General features: G+C 49.2%; 1 protein-coding gene across 5 annotated transcripts in view; it reads right to left on the bottom strand.

Moving 5' to 3' along the window:
* The window catches only part of Rai1 (retinoic acid induced 1), a 94,281-nt gene that overhangs the window by 46,795 nt on the left and 23,190 nt on the right, over positions 1-24,296 (bottom strand). For 2 of the 5 annotated variants that reach the window (XR_879537.3, NM_009021.2), the window contains exon 2: positions 12,033-12,162. The exons of 1 other annotated variant lie outside the window; for it this stretch is intronic. The gene's annotated coding sequence lies outside the window, so the exon portion shown is untranslated. Of the gene's footprint in view, positions 1-7,897; positions 11,229-12,032; positions 12,322-24,296 lie in introns of those variants that run through there. 2 more of the 5 variants (XR_003949361.1, NM_001037764.1) reach the window with 2 other exon arrangements.

Genomic DNA, 24,296 nt, shown 5'->3' with positions numbered 1-24,296 from the left:
AGGCTACCCCAATCATTAACTCCTCACAGCCCTACCATTACTCCTTGGCCAGCTTGGGACTATGTTTTCTCTAAGTATCTTCTAGTCCAGCAGGGATAAGAAGTGTAATCTATGCTTAACAGTCTGCCATAACTGTCCTGAGCCCACCCACCTAGACCTTCTCCCTGGTACTGCAGCCTGCACCACCATCCTCTGAGGCGGGGAGGGGCACCTGAGGCTGGTGCAGGGCCTTTGCCTCTGCACACTTCTGAGGGATATTCACTGAGGCTGAAATTTCAATTAAGGCAGAGAAATAATTACTACAGGGCTCCAGGCCAGCTCAGGTGGGGACAGGTCTTGGTGTCCGGAATTGAAAGAGGTAGACAGGCACCCCACAGCCAGGGAAAGAAGTTGGGCCTTTTCTTAGGGTCACCCTTGTAGTCCCCACCTATCCTCCTGCCTCCAGAGTGTTTGAAGGACAAGAAGATGGGGTGAAGAAAGACTAGAGGCCATAAAGGGAGCCTCAGCTGGCTCTAACAAAACTGAATTAAATGAACCCCACTCAACACTAGCTATCCCATGGTGAGACTAAAGGGCATGGTAGGATGGGGTAGGCCTGGGAGGGCTTGGGTCTTCCTTTATGGAGATCCTATGCAGGCCCAGAGAAGGGCAAAGATAACACTGACCTCGGCACCTCAAAGCCACCTCACAGAGCATGGGCATGAGGGGAAAGGGGGGGGGGGCTCTGGCAAACAGCCTGCTTGGCTGTGCCCCCTCATTTCAAGAAATGACTAGGGGGCTGGTGAGATGGCTCAGTGGGTAAGAGCACCCGACTGCTCTTCCGAAGGTCCAGAGTTCAAATCCCAGCAACCACATGGTGGCTCACAACCATCCGTAACAAGATCTGACTCCCTCTTCTGGTGTGTCTGAAGACAGCTACAGTGTACTACATATAATAATAAATAAAAAATCTTTAAAAAAAAAAAAAAAAAGAAATGACTATCCTTGATCCAAAACACCATCTCTAAGAACCACCCATTTCCTCCTCAGGAGTGCTTCCCTCCAATTCCAGAAATTCCTTAGCTCCAAAAAGGTGTTCCATCTCTAGAAACACCTTTCTCTTCAAGTATGATCCATCTCCAGAAATGTCACTGCTCTCCTAACAACTCTATTTCTACTCCAAGAAGCTTTCCAGAAAAGCTGTGCCCCATCTCCAGATGCTCATGTTACCTCCAGAAGTACCTCAGATCCAAAAGTGTCCCATTGTTTCCAGAAATACTCCAGAATCATCCTCCAAGAAGCACTACAATTTATCTCTAGAAAGGCTCCATTCTCAGAAATGTTATGTTTGGCAATACTCAGAATGCAGAAAAGCCTCTTCATCTTTACTTAAAACAAAACAAAAAAATCTATCTCCAGAAGAATTCTCATTTCACTTTCAAATGTACCCCCTATTTCATCTTCAGAAATTACCTCTTCCAGAAATGCTCTCCATGTTGTCTCTAGAGACATCCTGGCTCTGGAACCATTCCAGCTCCTGTCTGGAAGCACCAAGGCAAAGCCTCCCGCCTTGGCTCACACGCTGAAGGAACTGAGACCCATTTCCTCCAAGATGTCCTGGAAAGAGATTGTACAGGCTTCTCCTTCCCTTGTCTCTCTGGCTCCTGGAGACCTCTCGGCCATCTGCTGGGTCCTCTTGTCCCAGGAACTAAGAATGTATAGTTTGCAAGCCCTTTGGGAGTAAACAACCCTTTCACAGGGGTTATGTATCAGATATTCTGCATATCAGATATTAACATTACAACTCATAACAGTAAAAAAATTAGTTATGTAGCAAGAAAAATAATTTTATGGTTGGAGTCACCACATGAGGAACTGTATGAAAGGGTTACAGCATTAGGAAGGCTGAGAACCACTGGGCTAGAGAATCTTGCCTGAGACAGGAATGTAGGAGGGTGTGGGGCAGGAAGGGATAGTAAGGATGAGAGGCCCCTACACCATGTCCTGACTTTAAGAACCACAGCCTACACACACAGCATGATAAAAACTATTTGATGTATAGTAGAACCACACCACCCTTTAGAACCTTGGCTCAGAACAGCATGGAAATGTGTCCACCAACTATACAAACATCTAAGATGTATCTATACCTACTGTAAACCTTTCCCGATTTTCCTAGGGGTCTTACATTCTGGGGATGCCGAGAAGTGGAAGCACTCTCTCAATCCAGAGACAGTACAAATCAACAAGACTAGCAACCTGTAGCTGCTCAGTGCCAACTGTTAAGAAGCTCAATCACAGCGCTTTGGGGTTTAGGAAATTAGAAAGGTGAGAATAGTCTATTTAGTATCGTATCTGCATGCACTAAGATGAGGTGTTTACTCTCCCTTGGGTAGAAGCAAGCCTGGCTATGTCACCTTTGTCCACACAGCCAAGCTCTGCTCTCCCTGCAACACATAAAGCTAGGTCCTGTGGGCAAGGTAAGGTGCTGGGCGAGGGGATCTGGAGATTGCTAAGTAGGGAATAGTCAGTACTCCCCACACACTTGTACTTCTGGGATACTCCCAGAAGCTCAGACATGGGTACACTGCAATCCTTCTACTATGTAACTGCACAGAAGGGGCCTGCCCCCTGGCCTGCACCATGGGCTCCTGATACCTGGCCTCCGTGGAGCAACTCTCTGAGCCCCCAAATAGTAAGAGGAAAGAAGCTGTGCATGATTCCTGATCTGTTGGGATGACACTGTGTAGCTCTGGTCTGCTGTCACAGGAGGACAATTACCATTTATTAAGCCTCCCAATTTAGAACCAGCCTCAATTAACTGGAACCTCCAGAGCCCACTTTGATGGATGTGAATACAGCTTCAATATGCCCTCCACTGTGCCCTCAGCACAGGCCGTGACCCCCAACTAGCTAGCTTTTGCCTAGACACAGAGCTTTGACATCTGCCTCCCACCACCCTTTTCCATCCCTCCCTGTCCTGTCCAGGAGACATACTTTATCTATGCCTGACCTTCCTTTGCTAGGAAAAGCATCCCCACCAAAAATAGAAAAGAAAAGAAATCCAAAGTTAAACATGGATGTTAGTGAACATATGGTCCTAAAGTCTAAGGTGGCAGTGAGCCAGGGCCACACCTTGCTGGCAGCAGCAGAGCTGTCCAGGCCTCTTAGCTCCTGGGAGCAGCCCAGCCTACTGCATCGATATTCTCTATCCTTCCTAGCCCAAGCTGCACTGGCTCTCCTGGGACCCTTTTATCGTACAATGTCACTTCAGCAAAAGGTTATGTAGAAGAATGTGGAAGTCTCTCCCGCATATTAACTAAAAGAGTGTTCTTGAAAATGCACAAGAAGAAAGCACACCTTAAGAGTCAATTTCTCTGGGTCTGAGATGAGATGAGATGAACACTGGTCTGGCAGGATTCTGTCTCCAGTCCTGCTCGACTGGGACCCAGGTATGTCACTTCATTTCACTGAGCTCCAGATTTCTGGTCTGCTAAAAGTGGGAACAAAAGTCCCCATTGCTGGTGCTGACACTGAGACCATCTGAATAAGTGCAACCCCATTCCAGAACAAGCAGAAGACGATTGGTGTTAGCATTCAGGCCTTGCCAACTAAGTACTTAACAGGCAAGAACACACTCCACGAGCACTTGAGGCTTGCTTCCATCGCCTATCCCCGACAGCTCCCCTCCTGGGCACCCCTTCTCTTGCTGGAGGTGGGGAGTATCCAAGGAGAGACTTCTTGGATACACCTTCCAAACACTGTTTATCATTAGTTAACTGTGATTTTGTTGTTGTGGTTGTGTTGTTTATTTTTCAAGACACAGTCTCACTGTGTAGCTTTGGCTGGCCTGGAACTCATAGAGACCCTTCCACCTATGCCCCACAAGCACTGTGATTAGAGGCATGCACCATACCTGGCAACCAGCTGGCTTTTTAAAAGAAAAGCACAAAGTAGATTTTTGTGTTAAATGTGGTATTTTTTAAAGCCCTGTGCTTGACAAACACTGCCCATCTGAGGATGTCCCTTCTCAAGCCACAGCTGTCCCCAGACTTATCTCAAACAAGCAAATCTTTTCAGAGAGACAGTGTAGGAGTAGGCTTGTAGAAACACCAAGCAAACTTTCCTTGGCAGAGGCTGTCGTCAACCATGAGGGTTCTGTATGTTGTGCTGTCAGATGTAGCATGACAGAGCCCACCTTTAGTAGGTGGTGAGTGTTGTAAAAGCCCCCGGCACAAAAATGGGCTCAGTAGTTCTCTTTGAGACCACTAGAGAGGGGAACATGAAGGGTCATCCCCTTCTCTGTGAGGTTTGCTTGCCTTCCTCAGCCAATCAAAATGATACAATGAACAGTAGGAGAAAAATGAGCGCTTTGCAGATCCAATGCCCAGAGAGGTTATGTTTGTATTACACAGCAGAAAATTCATGAATGGCAGCTCAGAGCATGGCCCTGGGTAAATTACTCTGCAGTCACAGAGTGACCTACGATCGGTGTCCATCTCCCTAGGGCCCTAGGACATGAGGGTCCTAGGAAGCTCTGCCTTGCTCAAACCTACTCCTGCTTCAGGCCTGCTCCAAGCCTGGGTTCAGTCTTTGTGTGTACTCATAGGCACCAACCAGGGAATTCAGCAAAAGGGTCTTTTCCCTTCTCCCCTACTCCACTCAGTATCTTAAGAGTCCATCTGAGCCATGGCCAGGGGCTACTCTCAGAGTGCCTCCAGATAGAAGCACGCCATCTCTGCATGCCTCAGTGTCTACATCTGCAAACTGGAGGTGAAGGTACATTCTACCGACAGACAGTCTGAAGAAAGGAAGTGAGAGAGGCTGAGGCCTGGTATCCAGCAGGCTTTTATCCAGGCTCTGGTGCTATACCCCAATCTGCATCCTAATCCCTCTTATCTAGTACTATAATCTACTGGGTTTTGATTATGGCCTCCAGGACCTCTACATCTTTTCCCTGTAAGACCTCGGAATCCTTGGTATAGGGAATGGCAGGTCAGCAGTTCTGGTTCAGGCAGGTGATTAGGGAACAGGTCAGATCTCGCATCCTTCTGGCTGTCCTCAGCCAGGAGGTCTATACTGGAGCCCCAACAGGAAGGGGACACAAGAGTATTGAGAAGATGGGCTGTCTATATATAGCAGTCATAGCCCAGTGCCTTGTCAGCTGCAGATCCCTTGCTCTGTGCCCACTCTGATCTAGAGCTACTCATACTCACACACATTCCTTGTCTTGCACCACAGGCCTCAAGCGCAATGTGAAGAATATTGAGCTGCCAATGTTCCTTCTCTGGCAAAGAATCCTGTGCTGAGTCCCCTTCCTCTGGGACACCTGCCAGGGTCTCCTAGGGCAGGGCCTCCTAGACAGACATATGGGCTGTCAGCAATATAACTTCACAGCCACGAGTACAAGGTCAGGCTGACCCAGTTCAGCCTGATCTGGATACCCCTATGAAGCACCTCTATTCACACTCTAACCTCCAAGACGGCCTCCCCTATAGCTTTTCCTGGACACTTGGGCTCTGGCTGAAGCCTAGACCATAAGCTAGCCTATATGGCCAGAGCACCCATGACAGCATGGCTCTTAATTCTGCTTTTGCCTTACTGGACCCCATTTTGTGTTTCCTATTTCTCTATGCCTTTCCCAGGCCTCTGCATCTCCTCTGACCCGAGCCCTGCTAGGGTCTCACTGAACCAGGGAGCTTCGTGAGAGAATGCCCGCCACACTAACCCTGTGCTACAGGACAACACAGTGACCTAGTGGTAACAGTGATTTAATCGGGCAGCAAATGGTGGTCTGGGGTCCATATCTGACCCATAAGCAGTTAGCTGCAACAGTTGATATTATATAATTTTGAACAGAATGTGTCACAGAAACATCTAGATTTTGGATCTTGAGAAAGTGGGTAACAGGTACTCTGGTTACATCTCCAGGAAGACCAGCTGGCCCTTACGGCCTCACCTGCACTGCCAGCTTGGACTGGCATTATGCAAGCATGGGGCCCTTCAGACCTGCCTGACGAAACAAGATAACGAGTTAGCATTTAAACAGAGCTGCCCATGCCTTGACCTGTAGCAGTGGGGAGAAGTAGCATTATGGGCAGGAGGAAGACAAGAGGCGGGGACTCAGTTGAAACTATTCCTGAGAGGTGGCAGCTTGCAGGGGTAACTGGGGCAGGCAAGGCCACTCTGTTTATATGGTTGCCAAGGGCTCTTGTCAGGTGAGTGGACACCTGTCTTCTTCCCTCCTATCCTACCTGCCCCTCTCATTCTCAGAGTACTACTTTCTGGCTTATACATCTCCCCCTGGTCAAGCTCCCCCTAAGACCGTGGGGTCAGATCTAATAAGTCTCACTGGGACCCAGCCCAGCAGGGTATCCATCCACTGCCTTTCCCAAACACTCCGCTTTTAATGAGGTAACCTTAGGTGGCTCCAGTGAGCACTAGCTCCCCAAGAGGCTCATACTGAGAGGAATTACCTGCACCCAAGGCTGTCTCCTAGAAAACCCTAAAGAATTACATTTTATCTCTCTTCTCCATTGTCAGCAAGCTTAACTCCTCTCCCATGGCAGCATACATTTGTCCTGGATGTAGAGGTGTACAGATGAGTCCTTTTGCATCCGGGGCTGTCAGGCACTTAAACAAACCCTACCTCACTTCCTGACAGACTTGCCAGGAAAAGCTACCGTCACTGTTATACCAAAGGAAAATTAGGCTCAGCTACTCTGGGGCAATGACCTTCAATCCTTTTGAATCTGAGTCTTTCCCTCTCAGAGAATCGGGGCAAGCCTGGGGCAGAGGCAGCCAATTAGTGTGTGGGAGTAAGAAGAGGTGCAGTGGTGGGCAGGTCTCCCAGATGCTGAGGTGAGCAGGTTACAGGAATGACTACCATGGGATGCTTGTGACTGCGACTCTCCACGGGAGCGTTCCTTGGGTTAACGGGAGAGATAACCAAGCAAAACAGTGCAATGCCAGGCCTGGGCTTCCCTAGAGAAATCTTATCATGTGCATCCCGAGTGTAGCTGCAGTGCCTGCAAGCCCTAGTGGCACTTGGGTCTGGTCTGCTACAGATTATCAGCTAACACAGGACAGCAGGGGCAGATACAAAGGATGCAGGCCAGATGATGACCATCTAGGCATCAAATCCCCCCATGTGAAGGAATAACACGGCTTATGCTCTGTGTAGATGGAAGCTCAGAAAGGAAGGAACTTAGTGACATGGAGAATGAGAAGACTCTCTTGGCCCTAGCTTCCTCGAGCTTCTGTAGAAGTAGAAGCTCAAAAATAGGAGCCTGGGGGCAGCTAAGAGCTAAGAAGACAGGCTGGGTCTTGAGGCCAGAGAACTGGGTACAGCCTGGAGTTCCCAACATCTGGCTGCATGAAGCACACACACCAACTCGCAGGGTTATGCAAATGATGGTATACTACCATGGAAATGAAGACAGATCCGTGGCATTCTGATGGGTGCCACCTAGCTCCTTAGACCTCAAGGATATCACCTCAAGGGACCCTAATTGGGCATGTATCCCCACTACTGGTCATAGCCCTCCAAACCTGTGTCCTGAGCCTGTGGCTAGACCCTGTTTATCCAGACCCCCCTATGCAGCCTCAGCCTCTTCCTGGCTGGGGGTTGAGCAAAAACAGCTCAATCAGGATATAATCGTTTTTAATTAACGTGCGGATCATTTCACAGGCTGATCTCCTTGGAGACCACAAGGAAGACAGTCTTCTAGGATTTTCTTTCTTTTTCAAAGCTTTCCCAGTGTAGCCCTCTCAGCAAAGGGCCATTCTTCACTTTTACCCACAACCTTGAGAACTGCACAAAAGTCTGGCTCCTGGGTCTCCTCAAGGCCATCAGGAGGTTATTACATACTCACAGCCATACACGTACACAAGCTTACATCCCACCCCCAACACATACCTGCAGAGATGTGCATGCATCCACATGGAGGGCACCCACAGGAGAACATAGAGGCATGTGTGTCTAGACAGGAGGAATATGCATGTGGAGGCAGAAGGGTCACAAGTTGGAGGCCAGTTATCTACATAGTAAGATTCCTGTTTCAAAAAAATAAATAAGGGGGGAGGAGGATTAGAGGCACACACATGGGCACATCCCAAAACATGACACACAGATGAACACTCACCTGCACACATCCCACACAATGTCCATATTCAGCAGTTTCAACCTTCAGGGATGAGGTGTTGGCATGTTGACAAAAAGGGCCCTGTTCTTGGATGGGGAATCAGAAGCCACAGCTGCCTGCTACAAGGGTGTCTAAGGCTGGGTGCAACTTGTTTGGGGTCACATAGAAGCATATAGGGCCCAGGCTAGTAGCCTCTCTGTTCCCTATGGAGAAGGTGACAGAACAGCCCTCAGCCCTGTAGAGCCAGCCCATGGCACCCAGCACTAAATAGCCTGACAGCCCCAGGCTTCTGGGTACTTGATGAGGTCCATAGGGCTTTCTCTTTACGTCCTTTACTTGACCTAAAATCCTTTCTATTCCATTTCCTTTTTTTTCCTTCCTCCATTCTCTTCCTTCCAAGCTTCCCCCCATTTTAGAATCACTGTCTCGTCTGTTTCTCCTCCTTCCTTTCACCCCAGGATTCACTGTCAATCTCAGATCGGAAGGATCCTAAGTAGACTTAACTGATCCCCATCCCAGACACAGTACATCTTGACAGGTGCTTATACCTCCCCAGCTCCTAACAGACCACAGCTGGGTCTCTGACCGTGGAAGTTGCAGCAGAGGGGAGGAATTACCACCCGGGGCCTGACATCTACAGCCCCACCTCTCTTGATGCACTTGCTTGCGATCCTCAGCTTTTCCCTTTGGAAAATGAGATGGTAAAGGAGTGAGAGGTGGGGGAGGGTTAACCAACTTCAGGCTGGGGACTTGGGTAGTAGCCCTACACCCACTGCCACAGCGGTGTACATGACACAAAAGATGTTAGGAGCCTCTTTGCTACTGCTCCAGCTAGACAGCAGGGACAAGCTGAGTGGTTCTCCTCACCTGGTCTCTCATCTATGAAATGGGCAAACTCAACCTAGGACTCTTCCCAGATACAAGAACCCAAACGCCAGGTCAGTAGCAGGTTCTTGGTAAGTGACCTTGGGACTCATTTCCCCTCTGGGCTCTGGTTTCCTCTTCTTGAGTCAAAAGAGAGAGGTCAGACAAGTGACTCATTGCCAAGGTTCTTTGCAGCACGAAGAAGTTTCTAGACAGTAGGGAAGGAAGAACAGTGTCCTACTTAGCCCAAGAAAACTAGAGAAGCCTTTTTCTTCCACTGCAGGCGTGCTGAAGCCTCTCACGGTGGTGGCAGCAGCAGCAGCATTTTGAGGAAATCACCTTTAAACATCAGAAAAGGCTCTCTACATAAAATATACTCAACTACATCATTTTGTTCCAGTATATGGAACAAAGGGCAGTATTAAGCAAATTATACCAAATCCACTTGACTGGAAAAGCCTGAAGATATTAACATTGGTGTTTACAAAGAGCTGGTTACAAAACAGGAAAAGGCTGGTGTTATCAGCACCCCCCTCAAAATACAGGCAACTCAAGAAAGCCTTTAAATCACCAACCATCAAAGCCAACATGTGGTAAGAACCACACCAACATGCAAGCTGTCAGAGCCCCTAAGACACTCAATAATGTTTGTTTTTCTCTATTTTTCAAGATATTTTGTAAACTGTGTTATAATATATATGTCAAAAATACCTTTAAAAAATGACCTGCTGCTTCTAATCCCCTTTCACTCACTGACTCACTCATTAATCATTCACTCCTATGTTTGTCTGGCCAAATACCAGACAGTATTGTCTGCAGTGTGCCTGGCTCTGAGGTTCTATAAGAATAGCTTCTGCCTATAGGAAATGGAGGTGATGTCCAGAGCAGGGTAGGTAGTCCCGCTCTGTGCTGTGTCCCCAGCCCTCCTTCACCATACACACAACTCTATAAGGTGCTTATGCCCTGGGGTTGAACAGCAGGCAGCAACAAAGTTGGCGAAATGAAGCTCTAGGTCCCAGAGCCCTCGCCTCCCAAATGTCACAGTCTATCCTGGGGTCAGCAAGTCACTCTAAAAGACCCAGGTACTCAGCTGTGGGGTGAAGGTGTGGGTGTGGGTAAGGCAGAGGGTCAGAAAGGTCTCCTTGCTCTTCTTCCTAAACCCAGCCCCTATCATGACATCCCTCCCAGTATCCATGACCCAGGCCTGTAACCTCTTTCTCTTAAGGCCACAGCTTAGCTGCCTAATCCACACACTCTGACTTATGTCTCCTACAAGGACCCTAAATGAGGAACCAGCATGCATCCTGTCCAGCTAGAGGCAGAGATTGCTGCTGCCATGAATAGGGAAAGCGGGTCTGGATCTGCAGCTCCTGCCAGGCAGTATCATGCTGTTAGCATGGAGGGGCTAACAATGTTTCTCTGTTGTTTAGGGACTGACAGATTTCTGGGAGAAGGTTAACTCTTTGGATTCCTGGACCCAGGCACAGAACAGTCTAAAGACAATCCATTTCCCCTTGTTCCCCTAAGAATCCAGTTTCTAGGGAGAGAGGTGTCTTCCTCAGCTTTAACAGCCAGCCTATGGTATCTGGACTCCATTCCCTTGGGGCAGCTCAACTAGCTATCTATCAAAGCTGGGGTTCCCAACGCCCACCCAGCCCCACACCTCTCCACTAACCCAAAGTGAAGATCTGACAGCTTTGAGTGCCAAGGCTCTGACCCAGAAGTTCCCCCTTGGAGCTTATCCCTCCTCCCCCTTTCTGGACTGCAGTCCCAGGAATTCTCTGGGACGGACCTTCTTTCCCATGGCGCCAGTGTAGAAAAAGAACTGCTCCTACCATCCTCCCCTCTTCACCCCATTTCATCCCAGATCTCTGGGTCACCAGAGCAGTGGTGTCTGCTGTGGATTTCAGGAAGCCAAGCACTTCGTCATACAAGCACATCACCTCCGGGATCACCTCTCAGCCTGCATTGTACAGGACGGGAGGAGGCCGTGGTTAGAGTGGTTCTTCTACGTGCCCAAAGGCACCAGCCAATCGTCAAGCCCGGACCAGCAGAATCCACAGCCCAGCCAGTGCACCCCAACTCTCCCTGCTGGGCACCCCTACAGGCCTCCTCTCCACACCATCTAGTGGTAACCTCTCCAACCCAAACAAGGAAGAAAGAGGGAGTCTCTTCCCCTGCCTAGGGCTCAGGGTCAGCAGTCACAGGAGAGGCTGAGTCATGACCCCTGCCCCTCACCGCAAAGGCATGAGATTTTATTGTCAGCTTGGCCACTCAGCTGTTTTAGCAAGCGGGTTGGCGCAGGACAGAGGGAACGCAACAGGGAATGGGGAGGGGTATCTAGGGGAAGTGTTTAAAGCCGATCAGTCCACCAGATCCGGAAGCGGCCGGGGAATGGGGGGGGGGGGCGGGGGCCGCGGGGGTGGGGGGGGGGCGCTTAAACGTTCCAAGGCTGAGAGGAGGGGCAGCAGTAGTGCCCTGAGGCGCCAGGGAACTGTCCCCCGGGAGACGGCACTCTCGGGAAGTTTCTCACTGGTTGCTCACAGTAGGACCGGTGCTCGAAACGCCCTCCCAGGCCGGACCAGCTTTCCGACACAGATTGCGAACTTGAGGTGAACTCCTTCCTTCTCCAGCATCCCCATCTGCGGCCACCCGCCGCGACATCTCAGCCCCAATTCTTCCACCAGTAGCTCGGTCGCCGTGACCGCTCACCAAGGCATTGTGGAGCAAAAGGGAGGGGAGAATTCCCAGCACAACCTAACTGCTGCGGCCATTAAAAAAAAAGAAAGAAAGAAAAGAAAAGAAAAAAGAAAAGAAATTCCTTCTCCTGAGACTGATCCCCTCCACCCACATGGAAAACCTCCAAACACGCAAACCCGCAACTCCAACAAGGATCGCGGTGCGATGGGAGGGGGGGGCCCCCGGCGACCCCCGTCAGCAGCCCTGCTTCGCGGCAGGTCAGAGCGCGGTGGCAGGCCGGGATTCAGGGAGCCCTCTTGCCCGGAGCAGCCCGCCGAAGACACAAAGCTTCGCCGCCAACAATACCTGCGGGCTCCTCCTGGGTCTTGGGGCGCCGGCGTGGCGCGACTCTCAGTCTCCCTTTTCTCTTGCCGTCTCTCTGCAACGGTGCGCTCTCCCCCTCGCTTCTTCCAGTACCCGACCGCCAGATGAGATCCTTGGGAGAAAAATATGTGAGCGCTCACACGATTCCTTTCTCTGCGCGCCGCGAGCGCTGGCGCTGGGCTCGCTCCTCTCTTTCGCGCTCCCGTGCGCGCCGCGCCTCTCCAGCCCCTCGCTTCCTGCTCAGCAGCGCCTGCGAGTGCCCTCAGTAGCCATTATTCACTGGCCGCCGGGGGGACAGGAGGTAATTAGAGACGGCCTTGTGGCCACGTCCACTGGGCTAGCACGATGCGGGCGCAGGGCGCGCGCGGGGAGGGGCACGCGACAAGGGGGCTTGGCTGCGCGCAGCCCGCGCCCCAGACGCGGAGGAGGGGAGAAGAGGGAGGGGGCAGGGAGGAGGAGTGGTAAGCTGGGCGAGAGCAGGAGGAGGGGGCGCCAAGGAGACGCTCTCGCGGCTCTCACCGCTGTGGCCAGGTCACTGCTGCGAGGTTCCTAGGCGCCTAAAGACCGAGTGGGGGCGGGGAGGGAAGGGGGTGCTGTGCGTGCGCGCGCGCGTGCCAAAGCTAGAAGGGAGGGAACGCTTTAATATTTTTTCTAGTGACTTACGAGCCCACGGGTGAGCCCTTAGCTGTGCGTTCAGGACCGTGTATCAGTGTGGCTATAAATTTCTGTTCTGCCCTACGTGTGAATGTCACGGGCTGATGATGGGGGGGTTGGAGGGGATTAACTAGAAACCAGCCTCTGAACATGCCGGTAGGTCTCGGCGGGACTGAGTGATGCAGTGGTTGCGTGGGGGTGGTGTTTGTGTGCGATTGTTTATAGGTGGTAGTGTGACTGCGTGGGCGGGGCTGCCTGCGTGGGCTGTGTTCCGAGGGCGCTGTGTATTCGTATGGGCTTGTTTGTGACTGGGCTGACTGCTGTGTGGGGCCAAGGGACTGAAAAAGTATGGACATTGCGCCTGTGCGTACACTGGCCACACACAGGGATCTGAGACTGTCTGTGATAGCGGAGGGTCTGCAACCTGGCAGGCAGAAGCTGGCCCTAGAGGATCCCACGGAGCAGAAGAGCTGTTTAAGGTGCGAACAAGCAGTGCTGGGGTTGGGGCACAGAATGACGTGTGGGAGTGTGTGTGTGTGTGTGTGTGTGTGTGTGTGTAGGTGTAGACAAGTAGGTAGGGACCTTCGTGATGTGCCTCCTTTCATTGCACCAGAGATGCATTTCAGAGATCCTAGCACTTACGGACCCCACAGACCCAGGGGCTCAGGGTTTTGAGGGGGCAACACTGGTTGAGCCCAGGATATCTTGGAGGTGGGCAGCAAGGTAGTGCCTGAAGATGGCCAGAGAATAAGATGAAACAAAGAAGATTGGACCTTTGAGGCTGGACCTGGACCTGGCAGGGGAGTGGGGTGACAACTGCCACCACACTAAAGTCAGACCCCTGGGAACATGATAGAAAGGCCACACTTAGTTGCAAACCGAGAGTTTTGCTAGCCAGCCCTTTCTAAGCCACCCATGCAGCCCACCCTTTCAATTCATCCATTCATTAATGAATCTATACATCCATTCAAGTATCCATCCAGGTTTCCCAAGCCAAGATGAATTACCCAACCCCACTCCCCTACACCCCTTCCTCTTCAGGCACCTATCTGCTCTGTGGGAAGGAGCTATCTTTTTCACACTTAGGGGCCAGTGGCTACCACTTCTAAACCCCACCTTGCACATGCAGAAGTCTCGATAGCCCCTACACCTCATCCCATCCTTCTAGGCTAGGGTGAAGGTGGTGGTGTTTCTTCTCAGCTCTCCTTGCAGCCTGGTGAGTTCTAAGAGGGAGTATATGACAATTGTTCTATCTGTTGACCCTTGTCTTGCTTTAAAAACAGACTCCAAGTTGAGCATAAGAGAACTGACTTGGAATCCCAGCACTCAGGAGGTAGAGGCAAGAGTTCAAGGCCATCAGCTATAGTGAAGGTATGAGGTGAGGCTGAGATACTTCAAATCCTCTCTCAGACAAAAAGAAAAAACAAACCAGATTTCCTTATCCAGTGACTATCCAGAGCCCTTGTTCTCTTCACAGGGAGTCAGCACTTACAGCCAAGCTTGGCGCTTCTGGGATTCCTCTGGTCCCATTATACAATAAGGCCCTCCTTAGTCACTTGAAGAGCAAAGGAGACCTCTGCCAAGGTTGAGATTTAAAGGATAAGGTCTAATCTCCTCACCTTTGAAATGCAGGGCTGCTAAGTTTTGGTCTTCAATGACCTGTCCTGGGACTCTGTCACGCAGTCCTGAGACTGAGAAGCCAGAAGGCCTGCTGTGGGCACCAGCACAAATTAGTGCTGGGAACCACCAACAGTCATAGACTCACCCACAACACTTCCTAGCTTACCTATTCCTCTATGCAGTCACTCACAAGGCCAGGTGTACAAGATGATATAAAGATGATAATGTGTGCCCGTGCTGGAAGACTGAGGCCGACTCTCCCCTGACTCTTAAATCTTATTTTGAAATTTAAAAACTTAAGGGAGGGAGCAGACTGCTCTTTCAGAGGATGAGGTAGGAGTGGGGCTGGAGATATTCCATTCCAAGGACCCTAATGGAGGCTCATCACCATCTGTAGCTCCAGTTCCCAGGGTTCAGACACCACCTTCTGGCCTCTTCAAATACCAGGCATCCATGTAGTGCACTCATACACATACAATAAAAAATACATATGTATTAAAGTTTTATTTTATTTTATGCATATGGGTGTTCTGCCTGCATGCATGTCTATGCACTGTGAGCATAGCTAGTACCTATGCAGGTTAGAAGAGGGTGCTGGATCCTCTGGAACTGAAGTTACAGATGGTTGTGAGCCACCTTGTGGGTGCTGGAAACCAATCCAGGTTTCTGCATGACCACCATGTGCTCTCAACTGCTGAGTCACCTCTCCAGTCCCCTCCCCTCCTGGCCTAACTCTTCAGTGTCCCCAGTGGCTGATAGTCCCTTCACACAGGCCCTCATGACTTTCTTGATGCCATATCCTACCTTCTGGCTTCATTACAGTGCCCCTTCTTACTGTACATGCTGGTCCCTCTGCCTGAAACACTTTCCCACTTCTAAGTGGCAGAAATTTCCCTATTTGCTTGGCAGGTGGCTTTTCTGGTTGTTCCATGGTGTGTCCTGCACTGGTAGGTTGGTACCTGGTATAGATTCAGTAAGTTTTGATAATCAATGATGGTGAATGAGTAAGTTACGCCCATGGCTTCTCTATGAACTGATAGCCTATTGGACAGGTGATGGGGTTAGAGAAACTTAGGGTTCAGTCAGGCTACATGACTCACCTAGCCATGAGTACTCTTCACAGATCCAGGAGGGTCTAAATAAATGAGGTAGTGATGCGTGAGTTGTCCCCAAGAAAAGAGGAGTACTTATTTGTTCTAGGGGCCTATCTAGGAGCTCAGTGGAACTCCCAACTAGAAAGGTCAAGAGAAGTTGTATTCACCTCTGCCCAGTACAGTAAGTATCTAGCATGTGGTACTCACAACTCAATCTATATTTATCAAATGACAAAGTCAAAACTCACATTTAGACTGCATGAGTCCAGCCTCTGGCTTGTTCCCTAAGACACTGTTGGCAGGGTTCTGTGTGGTGGCAGGCAGTTCAGGCTTGGAGCACAAATCATTTTCATGCAAGGGATGGCCAGGTATAGGGCTACAGGGCAGGAGGGTTTCCTATGTCTTAAACCTCAGATTCCACTAGTTAAGTCCTGCCTGGGTACAGCAAAACGGTGGCCCCTACTGAGTTAGGAATAGTTTATGGGTATTTCCCATAGGTGTGGCTGGGTTCCTGGAGCAGGCTGACCAACCTGCCTCATAGTTGCCTATGGCTATCTGAACAGCTGCTTTATTATACAGTGAGAGGGAAGCTAGAGAAAAATGGAAATGCTGGGGACTTAAGCAGGAGCACAGAGAAGTCTGGGGATAGGGGGCACGACACAAAGGACAAGGCCACCAAAGACTGGGTTAGCTAAGGAACACTTAGGAAAACCAAGAGAAGGACATGGACCCACCCAACCAAGATTAAGTAGGTGTCCCTGAGATTCAGAAGTTCAAACAACCCTGGGCTGAGAGTTTCAGGCTAAAAGTGGACAAGACTGGGCTCAGAGGACAGCCGGGGTGGTTTTTATTGTTTGCTTTGCTCGAGTGGGGCAAATTTTACCTGTATTCTATTTGGAGGAGGGGTGGAAATTTTAAATATCCTTTTCAGGGACTGGGTCACTAACATCCAGTGATGCTCTTCCCAATGTCACATAACTTTCAAGTGGAAAGAGTGTTCATCTAGGGCTGAAGAGATGACTCAGCAGTTAAGAGCACTGATTGCTGAGGCCTCTGGTTCAATTCCCAACATCCACATGCCAGCTCACAACTCTCTGTAACTCCAAGATTTGATACCCTCACATACAACTGCATAAAGGCAATACACCAATGCACATAATTAGTTAAAGTGTTCATCTACAGGAGATTTGGTAGGTCTGTGCCGAGTACCTGCTAGATCTGCTCTCTGTGCTGAGGATCCACAGCAAGAAATGAGACAGTGATTCCATTTTCCTCCCCAGGCAGGCATGAAGCAGAATGGAGATGTAAATGATATACAGTCAACATGGTTCCTTCTGAGAACTACATCAGGCACTTGTGCCATCATAGTGTCCTTACGCAAACTAAGACATATCCACTAGGAGACAATCTTAGGAATCTCTGTGGTACATGCAGTCTGTTATTGAGTGAAATGTTATGTGGTGTCTGACTGTAGTTGTTACTCTTGGGGTGTTAAGAAAATACAGAGCCAGGGAAGGGGCTGAGAATATGGGGTGAGGGCTGTGTTTTTATATTGAATGCCAGGAAGCGTAAGGCTCAGAACATAACTGGAAAGACTATGTGGTGAAAATTCAGATAACTGGAGGGAAAGCTTCAGGTGAGGTAGTAAGCAAAGGCCCAGGGGCAGGAGAGCTTGTAACTATACTTTAGTATGTCAAAGAGGGACAAAGACAGACCCATAGGACATAGTACACCATAGTAAGGATATTCTGTTTTACAGGGAACATGACTGGGGGTGGGGGAAGGGCTCTGTGGTGTTTCAAGCACAGGAAGGACATAATCTCCCCTAGGTCTTCATTAGAACCCATGGCTGCCACGAAGAGATTGAATGTAGGACCAAGGCAGCAGAAGGGAGGCCAGCAAGCACTAGGTCACATTCTAGCTTTAGTCTGATGGGGTTCAGGATACTGGCTGAGCAGCTACACTAACAAAGGGCTTCTGTGGTCTGCTGTCCATGCTGTAGACACGGGACATGGAAAAACTTATCTCCCAGGAGGTAACAGCCTCAGCCTCCATGATGCCCCTCCCACCTGTTAATCACCCTCGTTGTCATCTGCTAACTTCATCATGCCAAAGAGGTCTCTCATCCATTGACTGTCCTCTGAATTAATAGTCTTCTGCCTGGGTCCAACATGGGCAACCCGTTACCTTCCCACCCACCTCTGAGCTTCAATATCATCATTTTGTGAGTATGTCGACCCAGGTCAGCTGTCAGACCTTGCTTCCTTGTGGATCTGATGTATTCTTAAACCAACCAAGCTAACTGACTGCTATAGCTCTGCCTTACCATGTATCTGCAGAGTATTCCATGCATGATGGGTAGAGTTAATGTGTGAGGGAGACTGCAGTGAGCAACAGATAGCCCTGCCTGCCTGGGGTGGCATGGGCATTCACTGCCAACCTGTGCATTTCTGCTCATATTAGAACCCCCTGCCAAGCAGCACTCTCTAGGGGAGGAGTATAGAGAACTCTTTGCTTTTTTTTAAAGCAAAGAGTTTTGTGTCTTGACTAGTGGTGATACCATTGGGAATGTGGGCAATCTCAATTCCTGTTTTGTGAGATATTTTCAAACAGTTCATATGGTTCCCAGCTCACTTCCCTCCCCATATCCCACAAGCTTGACAGTGAGGATCAGAAAACCAGTTGGGTGTCTAGGATTGGTGCTCGAAAAAGCAAAGCAGATGCTGCCCAGATGTCCACTGCTCCCTTCTAGGGACAGAAGTGCATCTCTGCCTCTGCCCTGGACTGGGATCTCTGATTTAAGTGACAATGCAGACCAGGCTCTCTCCATAAGCCTTTCCTCTTAGTTGACTCTGATCTTATCCCTCTGTAGTTCTCCCTACCAAGTGTCTGTCTGTCCAACCTTTGTCCCTAGCCTATATGACGTCACCAGAGGCAGTCAACACCACTCTAGGTTCACACAGGGCAGAACCTAAAATAAAGCCTCTTCCTCTAAGCCTCGAGGATCCCTGGCTGCAGCTAAAGCATCACTTCTGAACCCCTGCAGTTGCTTCTTGGGCAGGCTAAGCTCTTCTCTCCATTTTTAGGGTCTTAGAAGTGCCGTGATGCAGGTGCTCAACTTAACTTCTATCACAGGCCTGAGTGAATTTTCAGAAGCCTCTATATTTACTTGCTTGATGCCAGTGGCTACAGAGGCCCAGAGGCAAAGGAGGAAACCATCTGGCTGTCATCATGGCCAGACCCAGAGGACAGCCTCACCAGGCCACATATGCCTTTACTATAGCTGGAACCCAAACCTAAGGATATGCAGAGAATACCTAGGTAAGACAGAGAGGAGACCCTGCCCAGCCCTTGAGGCATCCACTCTGCCACTTATGCCACAGTTCTGTCCCCTTCTCTCTCTGCTCCCTGTCTTCCTCTCCCTTTTCACTGGCTCTTACTCTCTTTCCTTCCTCACTTATCTGGTCTTCATTTCCAGCTGACCAGACCTCCTCTCTTTCCCCTTATAGCCCAAATAGCTTCTTCTTCCTCCTCTAGGCTTCATCTACAGGCACTGACCCCTAAATAATAAGTTTGGAAGTTTCCAGAAATTCAATCAAGCCCTGTGCTGGAAGAAAAGTTGAGTGCCTGTATCAGGAAGGCACTGTCAAGTCCCCATGTGTACACATCACCTAGGCTGGGCTGGGCTGGGCTGCCATAACAGCTGCCCCTCACCTGGATACTGTCAGTCAACCCCAGGTGCCCAAGAATGGGTACAATGTGAGTGCCTACCTCTGCCTCTCTTTCAGGGCCCAAGGAACGGAGGAAAACCAGCAAGTCTGGGATGCTAGACCAGGCCCTGGCCATGCTTCTTGAGGCCTGACAGCAGTCACAGACTTTTTATCTTTTGATAGGGGGAGGACTTGGAAAGAACTAAAAAGATGGTACAGCCAAACTCATAAGAGTGCGAGAGGCCTGGGCCCAGCCATGTCAAACAGTGGTAGGCTGCAAACAGAAGCCTCAAAGTGGAAACACTCTGATACACAGAGATACGGGAAGGAGTCTACCTATATTCAACACATAAAAATATTTTTAAAAAACTGTAGTAGCATGATGGCAAACCCCTATAATCTCAGCACTCAGGAGAACTGCTACAAGTCTGAGGCCAGCCTGGACTAGAAAGTGACTCTGTAAATAAGCAAAATAATTATGACATGTTGCAAGTTCAGGACATGTAGACTCCTCTAATGTAAGGAAGGGTGCACTGGTATACATGCACAGGTGTCAACCATCTGACTTCACTCTGCCACTCCCAGGATCAGGACTCCTTGACTTCTGGCCATCTCTGGATAGCTCAGGACCTCTAGCCTCCTTTGATGTATGGTGACAGGCATGCTACCCATGGACTTCTCTTGGCCCCAGGGCAGTGAGGACTTTGGGAGACTGAGAGGACAAGGAGAAGGTGAAGAACCCCCACAGAGCCTACCAAGAATAGCTATTCAGCTTCTCTGAAGGACTGGGTGAATCTGGGACTAGGCCAGGGAGCTCTCTGAACCTACAGAGATATTAGATTACCTCTGGGAAAGAGAGATGGATGTTCCAATCAAAACTGATCCTGATGCAGCCTGTCGTGTCAGCCCTCAGAATGCAGAGGCAGGATTGCCAGTTCTAGGTCAGTCTAGGCTAAACTACAAGACCATATTGGAAGCAACCAAATAACAAACACAGAAACCTGACCCTTGGTTTGGCATGTTCAAGGTCCTAGGTTCAGTTCCCAGAACTAGTAGAAGAATCTGTCCCCAGAAGGTCAGAGTCCCTGAAAAGGACTATCATAGTCAGCTATGTGGATACCTACCACAAATCTGGGAAGAGAAGAAAGACCAGGAAGAATGTCTGTTCTAGTTTCCTGCCCAGCTTAGGTTTCTCTCAGAATCCCCTGCATTAGTTTATATGGTTGTATCAAAGAAAAGGCCAGTGAGATGGCTCCGCAAGTAAAGGTGCCTGGTACCAAACCTGATGACCTGGGTTCAATCCAGGACTCACAAGATAGAAAGAGAGAACCCATTCTGCCATGATACAAGTGTGGTATTTTTTTTTTAAAGGAGGAGGAACATGCAGAGCAGGATGCCCATTCTGCAAGACATCCCACATAAGACTGACTTCACAGCCATCTTTTGAGTCATATGTCCAGAGTCATCTGGAGCAACCAGAAACTGCAGCTTGGAGAACAGACATAGGCCTGGATGCCTCTACACAGCAGTAGAAAAGTAACTAAGACACCTATCAATTGTGTGAGGAGGACTGGAGAGATGGCTCAGCAGTTAAGAACATTGACTCCTCTTCCAAAAGTCCTGAGTTCAATTCCCAGCAACCACATGGTAGCCCACAACCATTTGTAATGGGATTGGATGCCCTCTTCTGGTGTGTCTGGAGAAAGTGACAGTGTACACACATACACAAAATAAATGAATCCTTTACAAACAAATTGTGTGAGGAAATAGAAACATGATCCTTCTGTGGCCTTTGAGAAGTGTTAGGTTTGATTTGATCACTGGAATAGAAGTCTCCTGATGGCTTTATAGAGAGAGGAGAAAGAGCAGAGTCAGAGATACTCACACTGCCATCATGGTGTGGTGCACCAGGGCCTGTGCTATGCTGGTTGGGCCCTATACTTCCAAAACTGTATGCCCAAAACAAACCTCTGTTGAAGTGACCTATCTCGAGTACATGTTATAGTAATGAAGAGTTAATATAATTCTCCAAATATGTCAGTGTGGAAACTGAAGTTCATTATGTTTCTAAGCCTTAGTTTCTTTTCCTTTAAAATGGGAAGAGCATCAGGGAATTCATCATGTAAAGGATGAATAGAAATTCATCTTCATGAAGTTTGCCATGACATGTCACTCCTGACAATAGTCATTTCCTCCTGCTCTGTGAGGTCTGAGTCTTCCATCTGAGCTCAGTATGGAATTCCAGTTTCCTGGTGATGCTCTGAAGACTGAATGTGGAAACTCTGCTTCACTGTGCTTTCAGATCAAAAGCTCCTATACTTGGTGCCATGAGGAAGTGACCACCAATACATGCCCTGGGCTACAGTGTCTGTCTTTTCATGACCTCCGAATGGCATTCGAGGGGCCCTTTGATCAGGCCAGAAACTAGGGTTCAAAGGGGCTCAAGCTGAGAAAGGTGGCAGCCAGGGTGAGATTCTACCTCCAAATAAGGAAGAGCCTGCTTACAGGCAGAGCTGCCCAGAAATGGAAGGTGCAAGCAGCAACTGTGGTGTGAGTGGCCTGTGGAGGAAGCCATGTAAGCGGAGGAAGCCGCAGCTGCAGCTGCCGTAGCTGGGGCACTCACTACCAGAGACTGCTGGCAGCCAGGGTCTTGGGACTCCACCACAGCCACATGGGCAGGAGTGTATTCCAGGAGGCCAGAGCTGGGCCAGAGCAAGCGCTACTGCTCCAGGATCCCACACAGCAGGGCTGGGTGAAAAGCCCCGCTCCTCCTCAGCGTGTAAAATAGTTATTTTTCTAGAGGAATACCTACTTTTAATTTTTAAAGAGGGGGTAAGTAGTAAGTACACAAAGCTGAAAGAAAACAAACGTTCCCAGCTTCCTTCACTCTATGAATTTCTGTAAATTCTTTCTGATTTCTTCTATATGCTTCAATTTGAGCTAGAAATTTCCATCACTAAAGTATCTTCAACTATGACGTTGTTCACATATTCGAAGCCTCCCTTTGAGAGCTGAGATGTAACAGTGAAAGAACACATTGTGCAGTTTCCATGAGACTCTGGGTTTGATCTCCAACATGTGAATTAGAATTCACAAGTCAAGAGGGGTTTGGTTCGTCCAGAGTTGCCCAACTGGTCCTACCATCTCATTTCAGAATGCGGTCCTGGTCCTCATGGTAATCCAGGCCTTCTCCCTCCCTCCCGAGCCACACCAAGGTCACCCGCACTTGTCTGTTCTGGACCTTTTCCTCCTTTTGTCTTTGATGGAATTTCTTTTTTTAAAACCTTATATAGTGACAAAAAATATGAATAAAGCTAGGGCATATTAATGCAGAGTCAGATACACTTGCACTCATTAATTTTAACCCCTTATTTTTAAAAATGTTTTTATTCATTCTTTGAGGATTTCTTAAACGTGTTTTAATCATATCCATCCCATTTATCCTCTTAATTCTAAGAATCCTCCCTATCCTTCTGACTCATTACCAGTACTCGGTGGGTTGTTATTGTTTTTAAATAGGCAAATGTGTGCTGGCCATATATACTCATAGATGTGGAGCCATACACTGGAGCTTGGGTGACCCTTAAAGAAAACTCAGTCTCCTTTCTCCTGGAGCCACTGTCAGTATCTCCTCAGTTGGGATTGAGGGCTCCTAAGTTCTTCCCCTTCCATACTAGAGTAATAACTGGCTTGATCTTGTGGAGGTATTATGCAGGCCACCAAGGCTGCTATGAGGTCACAAGTACAACCATCCTATCCTGTTTTCCCAGACATTTCTATGGCCTTTCACATCCAGCACTGGCTGGTTGGTTGACTGGAGATGTTTGAGACAGAATCTCACTATGAATCAATCCCTAGCTGGCCTAGAACCCAAAGATCAGCCTGCCTCCCAAGTGCTGGGATTAAAGGCAAGTGCCACCACTGCCTGGCTCCCCATCTCTCATAAAACTTAAAAGCAGGCTCCCTTATGTGCTAAGTAATCTGCATGTAGGGTGCTCACGTACAAATACTGAACTTGGAATGACATTCTAAGTCCACTTGCCTCCCCTCTTCCCATTCTCGGTCAGTCCCCCTGCTCTGGCCACACTGGCCTCCTTGTGGCGCCTCATGCACACCCGTGTAACCTCTCAGGGTCTTTGTGCTGGCTCCCCTTCTCCTGGAGCACCCTTGTAACTGCTCTGCTTTTACAGGTCTGCTTTCTTTTTCTTTCCATCACTCACCACTCAACACATTTGTCTGCTGCCTTCTCTCCAGCTGAAATGGAAGTCCTAGGGAGCACTATCCTATGATAGGAAGTCCTAGGGAGCACTATCCTATGATAGGAAGTCCTAGGGAGCACTATCCTATGATAGGAAGTCCTAGGGAGCACTATCCCACTCACTGATGTCCTTAGCACCTTAGCACAGAGTTGCAGCTCAGCTAGGTAACTGGAGTTTCCAATAAAATATGCAACACAATAGACGCCCATGAAAAATCCAAGCATGAAGACACTGACCCCGACAGTCCTGCTCCTGCAGACACATGCAGCTCCAGCCACAATCTGCATTATTAGTTAAGATGGCCTTTTTGAGTCAGGAGAGGTCACATAAAGTCCAAATGTCATTTCTATAGAAAGCATGGATGTGATCACACGGGGCTATACACCTACAAGACCACCATCAGCAGGCCTTCAAAGGGCAGCCTGGGAGACAGTGAATTTCAGGGAAACCCATGTTTCCCCTATTGCTACTGCTGCCTGATGTAGCCCACTAGCCCCATTCTCCAGTCCTATATGCCCTCCAACTGCTGTGCCTTTCCAGGAATACTAAGCTCTTCGGCCACAAGTAGCAGTCACTCATCATCCCATGGTTTCAAGGGTTAGGCCTGAGAACCATGGTTCTGTGTGTGCTCAATAAGAGAGGGTGGATTACAGGTCCCCTCCATCCCAGCCTGACCTCTGGCAGAGCCTAGCTGCAGCTCTTAGCTGTGTGGGAATCAGTTACATCTACATAGGGGCTAGGAGGGAGGAAGGGTCTGATTTGGTTCACACAAGATGCCTATGGGTGCTTGTTAGTCCCGTACTATGCATCAGGTACAAAGATGCTTAACCTGGAAATGTGTGGCAGTGGGGAACCAGACCAGGACAGGGGCTGGAGCCCAGATGAGCTCTACTCATTATAGGGTAGGAG

Source organism: Mus musculus, chromosome 11 (genome assembly GCF_000001635.26).
Source record: "Mus musculus strain C57BL/6J chromosome 11, GRCm38.p6 C57BL/6J".
In the NCBI taxonomy this organism is placed as follows: Eukaryota; Metazoa; Chordata; class Mammalia; order Rodentia; family Muridae; genus Mus; species Mus musculus.
This window is presented reverse-complemented; position numbering and strand designations above follow the sequence as displayed.